Source organism: Pogona vitticeps, chromosome 1, assembly GCF_051106095.1.
Source record: "Pogona vitticeps strain Pit_001003342236 chromosome 1, PviZW2.1, whole genome shotgun sequence".
Lineage (NCBI taxonomy): Eukaryota > Metazoa > Chordata > Lepidosauria > Squamata > Agamidae > Pogona > Pogona vitticeps.
This window is the reverse complement of record NC_135783.1, coordinates 350,937,467-350,951,836: the sequence shown is the minus strand read 5'-3', so window position 1 is coordinate 350,951,836 and position 14,370 is coordinate 350,937,467. Positions and strand designations below refer to the sequence as shown.

The window sequence follows — 14,370 nt, the reverse complement described above, 5'->3', positions numbered from 1 at the left end:
TTGTTGTGGCCCCCCCTCCCAATTGTTATATTGTCACAATGAATTTTTAAAGAAATTATTATATATATATTATATATATTGTTTGCATTTTGTCTCATTTTTGTAAACTGCCCTGGGAGCGGTGCTGAGTGGCAGTATGCATTGCGCCCTTCAACGTTGCACGAGGGCCTTGCCTTCCCCCCCAGGTACTTAAGGAATTATTCCTTTCTTACGATGCTTTCCGGATTTGAGACTATTTTATCCCTGCTCCTGATAATTGCTTTCGGTATTATTAGGTGCCACAACTGGCTCTGTCTGGCTTTTATTGGATGCCTTTTATTGGTGTAATACTATTACTTTATATTTTATGTTTTTAATTTGCACAACACCAAGAATGCTACAACGGGGAGAAATCTAAGTGAAATGAATCCGCTTAGAAAAGAGGGTGCTTTTCTCTGCTCGGCTGTGGATCATGTGGGTCACGAGGATGACTTTTTTCTGTCCCCCCAGCACCCTGAAAACCACCACCCCCCCAAAATTTCAGGGCGAAGCGGGAGAGGGAAAAAAAAGTCTTTCTCTTTCCTGCCAAAGTTTAAAGCAGTGTTTCTCTACCTGCGAGTAGTGACCCTCCCCCAAGGGGGTCATCATATGTTTTCTAAGGGTCACTTTATAGGTGTTTGTAGCCCTTGCTAAATAATTTCTTCCTTGACCTTCTGGAAGAGGATATTAAAGTAAGTGTGTATGTGTATGTACGAGAAACAGGTTCCTTGGGGTAGAAAGAAGCCTCTGCTTTCAGAGAAGTGTGACTTTACTCCATTAAAAATACCTTTTAATGTAAACATGACCACCGTTTGTGTGTGTGTGTCATCGGTTACTTTGCTATTATAAAAGGAGGTTCCGACTCGAGAAAGGTTGGAGGCCACTGGTTTAAAGCACACAAAATGTTTTGTTTCGAATCTGTTGCCTTTTTGGCCAAACGGTGGCCAAATTTTAGGCCTGGGGGAGATGCGGAGTAGTAAGGAGAAAGGGCGGGGGAACGTGGTCCCCAAAGCGGCTGAAATGGCTCGGCTCAGTTGCCAGAATGAGATTTCCTTCCAATGAGTGACCTCCAAAATGTCTGGTCAACAGCTGTCCTGCTTTCCTATAAACTCAAGCCTGTGGCTTCCATTATTGAATCGATCCATCTCATTGTGGATCCTCCTCTTTTCCTGCTGCCTTTAACTTTTCCCAGGAAGATAGTCTTTTTTCCCCAGGGAATTCTATCTTCTCGTCATGTGCCCAAAGTAGGACAGCCTCGTTTTTATCTTTTTTTTTTTTTTTTGCATCTTGAAAAATTTCCAGGCTTGATTTGATCCAGGACCCACTTGTTTGTCTTCCTGGTGGTCCAGGGTTTCTGCAAAGCTCTCCCTCAGCACCATAAGAATTCATTTTTTTCCCTGTTGGCTGTCTCCACGGTTGATATGAAATAATGTTTCCTGTTGGCTTTCTTCCCATACACGGTGACTGGGAATATATGAGCGTGGATGATCCCGGCTTTGATCTCCAGTGACACATCTTCGCCCTCGATGATCTTTTCTAGCTCCTTCGCGGCCACCCGAGCGATTGTCGTCTTCGTCTTGGGAGTGAGTTGGTTTAAATAACCCCAGCCCCGCCATAGAGATGTCTCGTCTGCTCCAAACTAGTTAACGTCTGTTTTCGACAGGAGAGCAAACCCCACAACAGACGAACCCGTTGAGAATTCATCCTGACCCCGTCGTCAATTTCATGCCTGACGAGTCTTAATCTGCATTTTTCTTCTCTAAATATATTTGCCTTTTTCTGGGGTTTGCGGTAAATATCCCCAGAGTTTTTGTTTTGTTTTTAGTTTCTCTTGCACAGGCTGTTTTTCTGCCCATATTATGCATTGTTTTTCTGTTTTGTCCCGTGAACCACATTAATATTCTCGGCCCGTGAAATGAGTCGGTAATGGGGCTGTTGCATTTCATCCGGCAGCCGCTGCTGTCCTTAACAGCGCAGAAGAAATTACAGCAGACGTGAATGCTTTTTTTTATTCCCTGTGCTGATTGACCAGTTAGGTGGGTCCCAGTGCGTCTGAACAATGATTAGTCTAAGAAGGGCCAGATCGGTAATGATAGCTGGAAAAGCCACCTTTTGGGACTAGAGATGGTCCTCCTGCACAGGATGGTTTGAATCCTGTGGGAGGACAATCGGGAAGAGAGCTTAGAAGTATGTCATGACGTGTAGTGTTTTTCCATTTCTTAATGATGACCCAGGGGCCAGAATCGTTTTACTTTTGCAAGTCAGATGATCTAAATTGCTTCACAAAAGCCCACTTGTTAAGAATTGGTGGTTGTCATTCTTGTCTCACACAAGTCATGTGTCTTGATGAGAAATACAAGTGGTGATTGCTTGGCTGTTGTTGTTGTTTAGTTATTAAGTTGTGTCCGACTCTTCGTGACCCCATGGACCAGAGCACACCAGGCCCTCCTGTCTTCCATTGCCTCCTGGTGTTTGGTCAAAGTCATGTTGGTCGCTTCGATGACACTATCCAGCCATCTCGTCCTCTGTCATCCCCTTCTCCTCTTGCCTTCACACTTTCCTAACATCAGGGGCTTTTCCAGGGAGTCTTCTCTTCTCATGAGATGGCCAAAGAATTGGAGCCCCAGCTTCAGGATCTGTCCTTTCAATGAGCATTCAGGGTTGATTTCCTTCAGAATGGATAGGAAATCAACTCTGATTTCTTGGCTAGCAGCAAGCAGTTCTGGCCCGTAATTTTCAGTCAAATTGCCCACTCAGTTAACACATCATTGATTAATAAAAAGTAACTAAAATTAATTTACTTTTACATATAACCATAATAGTAATTTATTAAAGGAATTGGAACTATAACAGTAACTTATTATTCTCAAAAAGTAACTCCCACGCTCTGGGCTGGTGTTCCACCCTCATGTGACTTGTTGTGGTGGTACTTTCATTCAAACATAGATGGTAATCTGAATGAGACCAAATTTTCATTGTTTATGTGCCATCAAATCTCTTGATTTTGGGGAGGGGGGTTGGCTGCAGTCTTGATTTGGGCTTTGATTGAAGCAAATGACAGAAGATGTTTTGACTGTTTCAGTTTCTTCACAATCAGAGTAGACGTTGTATAGATGGGCGGGATAAAAATCTAATAAATAAATAAATAATCAGGTTTTGAACTTAATTCTCTTGTTTCTCTCCTATTTTCATCTCCATCAAGGTTCAACTACTGTCCTGCTTTGGCATTTTCTTCTTTCACCTTCCTGAGTAGTGATTTCAAGTCGTTGCTGTTTTCTGCCAGTTGCTCAGTTGTTTTCTCTCCAGGGAGAGAATTCTTTCAAACTCCATATGTGAGCCATCAACTTGCAGATGGAGGCTCTCTTTATGTCTCCCTCATGACAACAAGAAAACAAAAGCAAGCTGGTTTGCAGCACGCTGAGCTAAGGGAAGCTCATACTAGGATAAACAATCAGTGTCTTGTCTTTTATGGAGCTTCCAGTCCTAATGATGTGTTCATTACGTTGTACTGTTTGGTCCTATGCTATATTATAAACACAACCTAGCAACTATGTCAACTTATTGGGGTATATAACTAATGTCTAATTAACCCTTTTAGTTACTCTTAGTCACTTGTTCTTTAAAGGGTTATGACTTGACTAAGTGATGGAGAGGAAACTGTTCATGGTTGAAGGGCTGGCGTATGTGGTTCCTTACGTCTTGCTTGAGTACTCTGACTTTGAGGTTTATCTATGGAATCGTGGGGTATTGTTGTTTAGTCGTTAAGTCACGTCAGACTCCTTGTGACCCCATGGACCAGAGCACGCCAGGCCCCTCCTGTCTTCCACGGCCTCCCGGAATTGGGTCAGATTCACGTTGGTCACTTCGATGACCCTGTCCAACCGTCTCGTCCTCTATCCTCCCCTTCTCCTCTTGCCTTCGCACTTTCCCAACATCAGGGTCTTTTCCAGGGAGTTTTCTCTTCTCATCAGATGGCCAAAGGATTGGAGCCTCAGCTTCAGAATCTGTCCTTCCAGTGAGCACTCAGGATTGATTTCTCCTGGGCTAAGGTGATTGAGATATGGTTCTTGTGGGTTTTTCAAGCTCTTTGGCCATGTTCCGAAGGTTGTTCTTCCTGGCATCTTCAGAGGACTGGAGTAGGAACTCTGTCCATGCTCTGTTGGTGTTTGTTGGATAGTTGACTATTTATAGCTGTTTGAACAGCTTTTGACTTTTTTCAGGAGATAGGGTGCTCAGTGTGTTTTTTCTTGTGATAAGGAGGGGGAGATTATCTGTTACTGTGATTGATGGGTTTCATTAGCTGGTCTTTTTTGTGCACTGATCCCTGGTCCTTGTGGCTGGGTAGAGTTCACTGACCTTTTACAGGCTGTATTTTTCAATATCAGGAGCCAGGCCGCATTTAGTTTTAGGCCGTCTTCCTTTTTGTTGAAATTCTGTTGATGTTTATGGATTTCAGTGGCTTCCCTGTGCAGCCTAACATAGTGGTTGCTGGTGTTGTCCAGTACTTCAGTATTTTGAAATAGAATCTCATGTCCAGCTTGTTTTAGGGCATGTTCAGGGATGTGGTGGCGCTGCGGGCTAAACCGCAGAACCCTGTGCTGCAGGGTCAGAAGACCAAGCAGTTGTAAGATCGAATCCACGCAACAGAGTGAGCGCCCGTCGCTTGTCCCAGCTCCCGCCAACCTAGCAGTTTGAAAGCATGCAAATGCGAGTAGATAAATAGGGACCACCTCGGTGGGAAGGTAACAGCGTTCCGTGTCTAAGTCGCACTGGCCATGTGACCATGGAAGATTGCCTTCGGACAAACGCTGGCTCTCTATGGCTTGGAAACGGGGATGAGCACCGCCCCCTAGAGTCGAACACGACTGGACAAAAATTGTCAAGGGGAACCTTTACCTTTACCTTTACCTTTCAGCTACTGCTGATTTTTCCTGTTTGAAATATTCCGGTTGATTGAACTATATTTGGGGAAGGTTACCAATGGAGGGTATGTAAACTTCCCTCTATGTGATACTGAAGAAGCTACTTGGATGAGTAGCGAAACACTTCAGCCGAATAAGAAAGAAGTCCAGTTGCCATGACTCAACTTCCGGATTCCCTCTCTGTTCTGAGTTGGACGCAAGAGGTAGACGACTACAGCACGCGGCAGCCATACCAATGGACTTAATGGAATTAGAGAATGATGGAAAGGTTCCACCTGTCGTCATGAGCTGCCCGTCGAATTTAGAACTTTTGAGTGTGGGAATGTCTCCTGATAAAGAACAGAATTCTGATTGGTTTAGGCAGAGACCCCCCAAACCACCTTTCCTTTTTCTCAAAATGTTCCAAAAATTCCCACCTCACCCTGTTTAAGGTTCCGTCCAACTAGATGTCCCAGATCTTTTGAATCTCCTTCCCCCCCCCCCAAACCTGCTGTATTGTTTCCAGTCTCGTTTCACACGTTTTTCAAAGATAAATAGATCTGGATTTACCATTGAAAAGAGGGACGCTGGAATGGTTGATTTTTCTTGGAGTCCAGGTATCTCTGTTGGATGTAAATTGTAATCAGGGTTTTCGGCCGTTTGTTTTCTCCAGAAAGAACATGTTTGCAATTTTAAGCGACCGTTAACCACTATTGATATTTTCTGGCTTCTGGGCAAGTTTCATAGTTGACTTAAACTTGGTTTTTAGAGGGTTGAAGGCATTCACTGTTTGAATGATATTGCTGTACCTTCAGACTTTATATAACAGGCTCTGAAAGTCAAGGATGTGCTTTCTGTCTGCAAAAATCAGCTGCGCTGTGTCTCTCCACATCTTAGGCTTTTTGTAGGATATATATTTGTTGTTGTTGTTTAGTTGTTAAGTCGTGTCCGACTCTTCGTGACCCCATGGACCAGAGCACGCCAGGCCTTCCTGTCTTCCACTGCCTCCCGGAGTTGGATCAAATTCACGTTGGTCGCTTCGGTGACACTGTCCAACCACCTCGTCCTCTGTCATCCCCTTCTCCTCTTGCCACCATCAAGCTGCCTAAGGCTCAATTATTTTTAAAGGAACTAAATGTAACTATTTTGTTTATCAAAAGTAACTAATAGTAACTAAAAGTAACTAAAAGAGTCATAATTAGTTCCTTAAAAAACCCACCCTGAATGACATAAGGGGGGGCTGTTAATGATAAGACCTTTTAGGTGTATTGGACACCTAAATAGTGTTGGACTATTAACCAGGAGACCTGGGTTCAAATCCCTGCCATGGAAATGTACTGAGGGCTGGCACAGGCACAACTACTCATTATATCTCACGTACCTTGAATTACCCTGTTAGGGTTGCTATAAGTCAGATTCAACCTGATGACACACAGCACGCACCATAAGCTGCAAAGAATGTGAAAGCAAATAATGGAAGTAAATATCCTGTTCTGTTGATTAAGGTAGACTATTGTAGCCTCATTTTACTTACTTACTTACTTACTCACTCACTCACTTACTTACTTACTTACTTACTTACTTACTTACTTACTTACTTACTTACTTACTTACTTACTTACTTACTTACTTACTTACTTACTTACTTAAAATATTTTACCCCTCCTTTCTCCTTAAAAGGAACAAAGGTGGCTTACATCATTAAAAAGGCAATATTGAAGATCTAAAAACAGTAAGTATGCTAATATTTAAAAGAATCAAACAAATACCACACAAAAATGGTAAACAAAATCTACATCACAACAGCTTCAACGCAACAAGTATTTTGTAAAATGTACTGAGCACACATAGTAAAAAGAGTTTTGAATTGTATAATCATGTGAGTGTTTTTCCTAGTCTAGACGGGTCTCAGCTTTATAAGGTTACTTTTCAGTGGCAAAGTATATAACACACATATATATATTAACCTTTAAAGAAAGAGTTTGTTATTCTGTATTGTCTAGAATTTGCATTTTCATAATGCTGCATTTTGATGTGGAACCTCTCTGTCTGTTGCAGAACTCAGTCCTTCAATGCTTGTTTGTTGGTTGTTGCTTTTTGCGTGCGTGAAAGCACCGTGCATAAATTTACAGGATAAAAATGTTTATATACATACATACATAACCAATGATAGGCAAGCAGCAGAATTTCAGTGCAAAAAGATACATTACATTAGGGTGCTTAGAGCACATTTCCCTGTGCATTGTGTGATTGCCAGGAAACAGATCACACCGAACCACTTCACAAGCAGTCCAAATTGTGATCTGCAGTGGGACCCCCATATCGGCAGGGAACTGGTTCTAAGCCCCCTGCGGATGCTGAAGAATGTGGATTAGAGCAAACACTATTTTAAGAGTGAATGCTATACATACCATGGTCTCTGGCTCCCCCTTGGGGCCAGTTCAAGTAATTTCATCTCTAGAAATATATACGGTATTTTTTCCATGTATAAAACTATACTTTTGTCTAAAATCTTTAGACTGAAAATTTAGGGTCATCTTATACACGGAAGTAAGCTGAGGAGAGAATAAAAACAAGTAAAGGGGAAAGCAGGGATCAAAGCGATCCTGCAGCACTTTGATCCCTTTCCCCCAGCACTTGCTAAGCCCCACTTAGATTTCTTAATTTTGGATTAGAATAGTGGGGGGCGTCTTATACATGGACAAATACGAGTATTTCTAGGATTGTTTTTTTACTGTATTATTTTTAGACTGTGGATAAGTGAAGTGTAGGAGTCTTGTGGCACAGTGGTTAAAACGCTGTACTGCAGCCAAAACTGTGCTCACGACCTGGGGTTCAAATCCCGGGTAGCCGGCTCAAGATTGACTCAGCCTTCTATCCTTCCGGGGTTGGTAAAATGAGTACCCAGCTCGCTGGGGGGGGGGGGGACAATGTGTAGCCTGCATAATTAACTTGTAAACCGCTCAGAGAGTGCTTGAAGCACTATGGGGCGGTATATAAGCAGCACGCTTTGCTTTGCTTTGAATCAGTGGATATTGATCCCATGGATAAGGGATCCTACTGCATTTCACCATGACCTCAGATTGTTTTTAACGAGGACTTAGATGAACTCAGGGAAGACGACGCTCTAACTCATCTGACTGAATGATTGATGGATTGTGATGGAAATGAGATGTGTGCAAAATTAAAGGGGGGGGAAGGAAAAGAGAAAAAAACAAGGATAAGATGCTGTGGCATGTTAGTAAATCTGTTTCCCTATGAACTTTCATGGATCCTGACGCACCTCCTCTTGCCAAAATCCTTCATGAGAAAGGAAGGCAGTTCATTTTCTCAGCCTCATCAGAAAACATTTAGATCTCTTTCTCAGAATGCTGGAAGGTGGCCCTGAGTGGGTGTGACCAATCAGGACAGGAGTGGGCGTGTCCATTCTCTTTCCATCAGATCCCTCCCTAGTCATTAGTTTTGCATCTCTGGTTCAAAGAGAAGCAACCAGAGGGGAGGGAGGGATGAATGATCGATTTGGAAGCAAAATGTGAGAAGATACAGGAGCAGATTAGAGAAGGACCCACACAGGAAATTCAGTGGACCACAACGCAGTCTGGATTCCCTCACGGTTTGTAACCCCGTCCACAAAAATCTTGCGCTCTTGCACCGTGGGGCTTGGAATTGGCCTATCAGTTCTTGAAGGCTATGCTGGCAGAACTCTGTAAGTTCTGTTGCTGCTGTGAAGGGTTTGAGGATGAACCCAGAAAATCTGTGCCAAGGAGCCACCTTGCTAAGTATGGAGATACAGCGCCAGTATGATGGCTACCAGGGGTCAAATCAGAGGGAGCAACTGTGTCTGAGAGGGATCGATAAGGGGGTTCCAGGTAGAATCCAGACAGCACTCTTGATTGGCCTGTGGTCCCCTGAAATTCGATGTGGCTCCTTCTCCAGAAACACAGGCTTATCGAAGCCTGCAGGGCCAGACTTCAGCAAAGCAGGACCGAAGATGCTGTTCTTCTATAATGACATTTTCATATATTTAATGCTGGTGTCATCTGAGGTCAGCAGAAGTAATGTGAAACCACAGAACTGCTGAAATTCACAAAAAAGTCTGAACCGGTCTGAAAAAGTCTGTTTGTTGTTGTTTATTCATTGTCATGTCCGACTCTTTGTGACCCCATGGACCAGAGCACGCCAGGCCCTCCTGTCTTCCACTGTCTCCCGGAGTTGGGTCAAATTCATATTGGTCACCTCAATGACACTGTCCGTCCATCTCGTCTTCTGTCGTCCCCTTCTCCTCTTGCCTTCTCATTTCCCCAACATCAGGGTCTTTTCCAGGGAGTCTTCTCTTCTCATAAGATGGCCAAAGTATTGGAGCCTCAGCTTCAGGATCTGTCCTTCCAGTGAGCACTCAGGGTTGATTTCCCTCAAAGTGGATAGGTTTCTTCTCCTTGCAGTCCAGGGGACTCCCAAGAATCTCCTCCAGCACCACAATTCAGAAGCATCAATTCTTCGGCGGTCAGCTTTCTTTATGGTCCAGCTCTCACTTCCATACATCGCTAGTGGAAAAACCATAGCTTTGACTATGCGGACCTTTGTTGGCAAGGTGATGTCTCTGCTTTTTAAGATGCTATCAAGGTTTGGCATCACTTTCCTCCCAAGAAGCAGGCGTCTTTTAATTTTGTAGCTGCTGTCACCATCTGCAATGATCATGGAGCCCAAGAAGGTAAACTCTGTCACTGCCTCCATATCTTCCCCTTCTATTTGCCAGGAGGTGATGGGGCCAGTGGCCATGATCTTAGTTTTTTTTTTTTTTTTTTTGATGTTGAGCTTCAGACCATTTTTTGTGCACTTCTCTTTCACCCTCATTAAGAGGTTCCTTAATTCCTCCTCACTTTCTGCCATCAGAGTCGTATCATCTGCATATCTGAGGCTGTTTATATTTCTTCCATCAATTTGAATTCTGGTTTGGGATTCATCCAGTCCTGCCTTTCGCATGATGTTTTCTGCATAGAAGTTAAATAAGCAGGGAGACAATATACAGCCTTGTCGTATTCCTTTCCCAGTTTTGAACCAATCCAGTTCTAACTGCTGCTTCCTATCCCACATATAGGTTTCTCAGGAGACAGATAAGGTGGTCAGGCACTCCCATTTCTTTAAGGCCTTGCCATAGTTTGCTGTGGTCCACACAGTCAAAGGCTTTTATGTAGTCAATGAAGCAGAAATAGATATCTTTCTGGAACTCTCTGGCTTTCTCCATAAGCCAGCATATGTTAGCAATTTGTTCTCTAGTTCCTCTGCCTCTTCGGAATCCAGCTTGTACTTCTGGGAGTTCTCGGTCCACATACTGCTGAAGCCTGCCTTGTAGGATTTTGAGCATAACCTTGCTAGCGTGTGAAATGAGTGCAATTGTACAGTAGTTGGAGCATTCTTTGGCACTGCCCTTCTTTGGGATTGGGATGTAGACTGATCTTTTCCAATCCTCTGGCCACTGTTGAGTTTTCCAAACTTGCTGGCATATTATAGGTCTCTACCAAACCTATAAAAGTGTAACAGCAACCTTTCTAGTGGGGGTCTTGTTGGAAGTTGGCTGCATTGTGCTACTCAATTTGCAAATAGATATTTTTACTTTTAATAAAGTTACCTGCGTTGGGAGTCTTGAATTTGGTGAAACAACGAGAACACTATTTTTTTTCTTACACTACTTGGAATACCATATTCTGGGAAGCATGACCGGGACAGACCTATTTCATTATGCATATTAAATAATTAGATAAAGTCCCCCCCCTCGCCCGGCAGAACTCCCCAAAATGCGGAAGTAGCGAACACTATACATAGCATTGTCTCTTGCTCCCTCTAGTGGCTAGTTCTAGTAAAGACACAATGGAAATATGTATAAATCCATATTTCTGCAGGTTTTTAAATTTAATATTTCCAGGCAGTGGATAAGTGAATCGGCAGACGCTGATCCAGCGAATAAGGGGAGTCCTACGGTATATAGTTGTGAACACCAAGACTGTTCGGTTTCATACCCGTCACAGTAAATTATAGTCAACTTTATTTTTCTTAGAATGTGGAAAAAACTCTGGAGGCTGTAGCGTGTCATAAAAGCCACTAATTGCCTGGATCGCCTCTTGATTAGATCCGAACATACGTTCATGCGCAAATTTGTATCACCTGTTCTTTTACTGCAGCACCTCAAATCCTGTCCCCCCCATCCCATTATAAGAAATGGTTAGACCGTCTAAGAATAGAGAGGAGGGGTGCCCTTTGCCTTTGAGTCGTTTGCTGCTCGCTGAATGACACTAATATTTCAAAATTGCAAAAAGTTAGGGAGACAAATTATGTTTGATTTCTAGAATTTGAAATCTGAGTCCCCCCCCTTTATAAGGAACACATTATTATTAGTGATCAATTTCTTCGAAAAGTAATGTTCTACTTTTTGCAATTTTAGCAGTTCCAAAGGAGCAACGTGTTATTAATGGGCTACTGTTTTGCTAGCTCTTATTATTATTATTCCCCCCAAAAAAAGGTATTAAGAAAGGGGAAATTAGCCCATAATCTCATGCAGTGCTCCCCACTTGAGAAATTACCAGCCAACGTCACATGTGGAATTAAATATCTTTGAAAAATTTGCAGGTTGTTACATTTCTTTGCAAAAACAATGCCATTAGTTTCTCATTACTGACTCATTGTAATACATTGCCAGCAATGTCGTTGTTGTATTGCTAAGCTCTGCTCTTTCCATGGAGGCACAGATAGTACTATGTAATGCAGCAAAAAATATTGTTCTGTCCCTCTTTGTTTAGGGTGAATATTTTTCCAAAAGCTGGCTGTATAGCTCAGTGGTTTAGGTGTCTGGTTTCTGAGCCAGAGGTTGAGCGTTTGATTCCTGGGAGAAGAGCCAGCCTGGGTGGCCTTGGGCGAGCTGCACAGTCCCACAGCGCCCCTAGAGGAAGGGAAGGGTAATACACCTCTGAATCCTCTCTACCTGGAACACCCCCCCCCCCCGAAAGGGTCAGCATAAGTCAGAATTGATAGCATGCAATGATTATTATAGCTCTTTCCAAAAAGTGTATTTTTTGTCTTAAAGAGCCATGAAGCACGGACGATTTCAATGTTTCTTTCATGAGCAAAGTGGTCGAGAGGGTGGTGGCTGATCTGCTTCAGGCACATTTGGATGAAACAGATGCCCTGGATCCGTTTCAGTCGGGCTTCAGGCCGCGCCACGGGACAGAGTCGGCATTGGTCGCCCTGTACGACGACCTGTTGAGGGAGGCCGACAGGGGTAAAATATCTCTGTTGGTCCTCCTCAACATCTCGGCGGCCTTTGATACCGTCGACCACGGTATCCTCCTGGGGAGGCTCTCCGAGTTTGGAATTGGTGGCTTGGCTTTCACCTGGCTTCGCTCCTTCTTAGAGGACCGTCCCCAGAGAGTGCAGCTTGGGGAGAGCGTCTCGGCCCCGTGGAACCTCAACTGTGGGTTCCACAGGGGTCAATTGTCTCCCCAATGCTGTTTAACATCTATATGAGGCCGCTGGGTGGGGTTATCAGGGGATGTGGAGCATCGTGCCATCAATATGCTGATGACACCCAGCTCTATATTTCCTTTTCACCAACTGCAGGTGATGCCATCCTGTCCCTCCAGCGCTGCCTGGGGGCCGTACTGGAATGGATGCGGGAGAACGGGCTGGGGCTGAACCCGGACAAGACGGAAGTTCTGAGGGTGGGTGGCCCTGGAGTTGGTGGCCTGGATGGCTCTCTCACATTTGGGGGTGTGTGACCCTGGCTGCTAAGAGTGGGGTATGTAGCCTGGGGGTACATCTGGACCCGATGCTCACCATGGAAACGCAGGTGGCATCGGTAGTCCGCACCGCCTTTTCCCACTTTTGGCGGATTGCCCGGCTGCGACCTTACCTCGACACGGGGCACTCACTACCTTAGTACCTGCATTCGTAATCTCAAGATTAGACCACTGTAACACGCTCTACGTGGGGCTGCCTTTGAAGCTGATGCGGAAACTTCAAGTGGTGCAGAATGCGGCGGCCAGACTCCTCACTGGAGTGAGAAAATACCAACATATCTCTCCTACTCTGGCCATGCTGCACTGGCTGCCCATCCGTTTCCGCGTTGACTTCAAAGTGTTAATGCTTACATATAAGGCCCTAAACGGTTTAGGACCTCGATACTTGGCAGAACGCCTGCTCCCACCTAGATTTACCTGGATCACCCGCACGAGCCAGGAGGTGAGGCTGAGGAGCCTAACGCCGAGGGAGGCCGGGAAGGAAAAGACACGAAAAAGGGCCTTCTCAGCGGTGGCTCCTCGCCTCTGGAATAACCTTCCTCCGGTTATTCGTGCGGCCCCTACGCTGGGCACTTTTAAGAGTCAACTAAAAACGTGGATGTACATTCAGGCCTTCCCTCGTGTCAATGCTTAATTTTTTCTTTATTTTTTTCTCATTTATTATTTGTTTTATTATTGTATGTGTTTGGATTGTTTGTAAAGTTCTTATGTTTTTATTGTATGTACTTTTATTGGAAGCCGCCCAGAGTGGTCGACCAGACCAGATGGGCGGTATATAAATCAAATCAATCAATCAATCAATCAATCAATCAATAAACAAATATAGGTGTCACATCTCCCATTGCCAGTTTGCAGATACGGGGGGGGGGGGGGCTACTTCACCTGTTGGATTCCGTGCTGTTTCAGAGTCCACACTTTCCAAACTTGGCCATGTTTTATTAGGTTACATGCTGTCCAGTGAGAACTAACTTCGAGCGATCCCGATAGAGCTTTTCAAGGTGAGGTATTTAAGGAGTGGAGCCTCCTGACTCCATTATCCTGTGATAAAACTGGGGCAGTAACGATGGGAAGAAGAACTGTGTGGATCATCGTGAGCTCCTGGGAGAGAATGTGGCACAAAAGGATCTAATGAGATGCATATATTTGTTCATCTTCATTTTATCTTCCTTTTCTATTTTAAAAACATTTAAGTACGTCACATTTGAAACCCCATAGGTTGGAATTATATTCTGCCAATAAGGATCCCAGATGCTCAGGAAACCGAGGGCTTTGTTCTGTATTGACTGATTTTTCTGTGTGTCCTATTAAATTAACCGGAGGGGTGGAGAGGGACAAATAATGGCTGGAGGCTCCTCAGAGCCATTTATGAATGATGACGATGGTGTCAAGACAATCCTGACTTATCGCGACCCTTTTCAGGGTTTTCCAGGTAGAGAAGACTCAGAAGTGTATTACCATTTCCTTCCACTATGTGGCAGCCTCGGGACTGTGCAGCTTGCCCAAGGCTACCCAGGCTGGCTCTTCTCCCTGGGGAGGCCCAGTGGGGGAATTGAACTCCCAACCTCTTGCTCTGCAGCCAGATAACCTCAACCAAAGAGCTATCCAGCCAGCTGCTATTTATGAAGCACCTGGCTACACCTCCATGGGGAGGGGACGGAAAC

The 14,370-nt window shown here is 44.3% G+C and overlaps 1 protein-coding gene across 3 annotated transcripts in view; it reads left to right on the top strand.

Moving 5' to 3' along the window:
* SLC35F4 (solute carrier family 35 member F4) overlaps positions 1 to 14,370 on the top strand; it is a 154,235-nt gene that overhangs the window by 92,578 nt on the left and 47,287 nt on the right. The window lies entirely within an intron of this gene.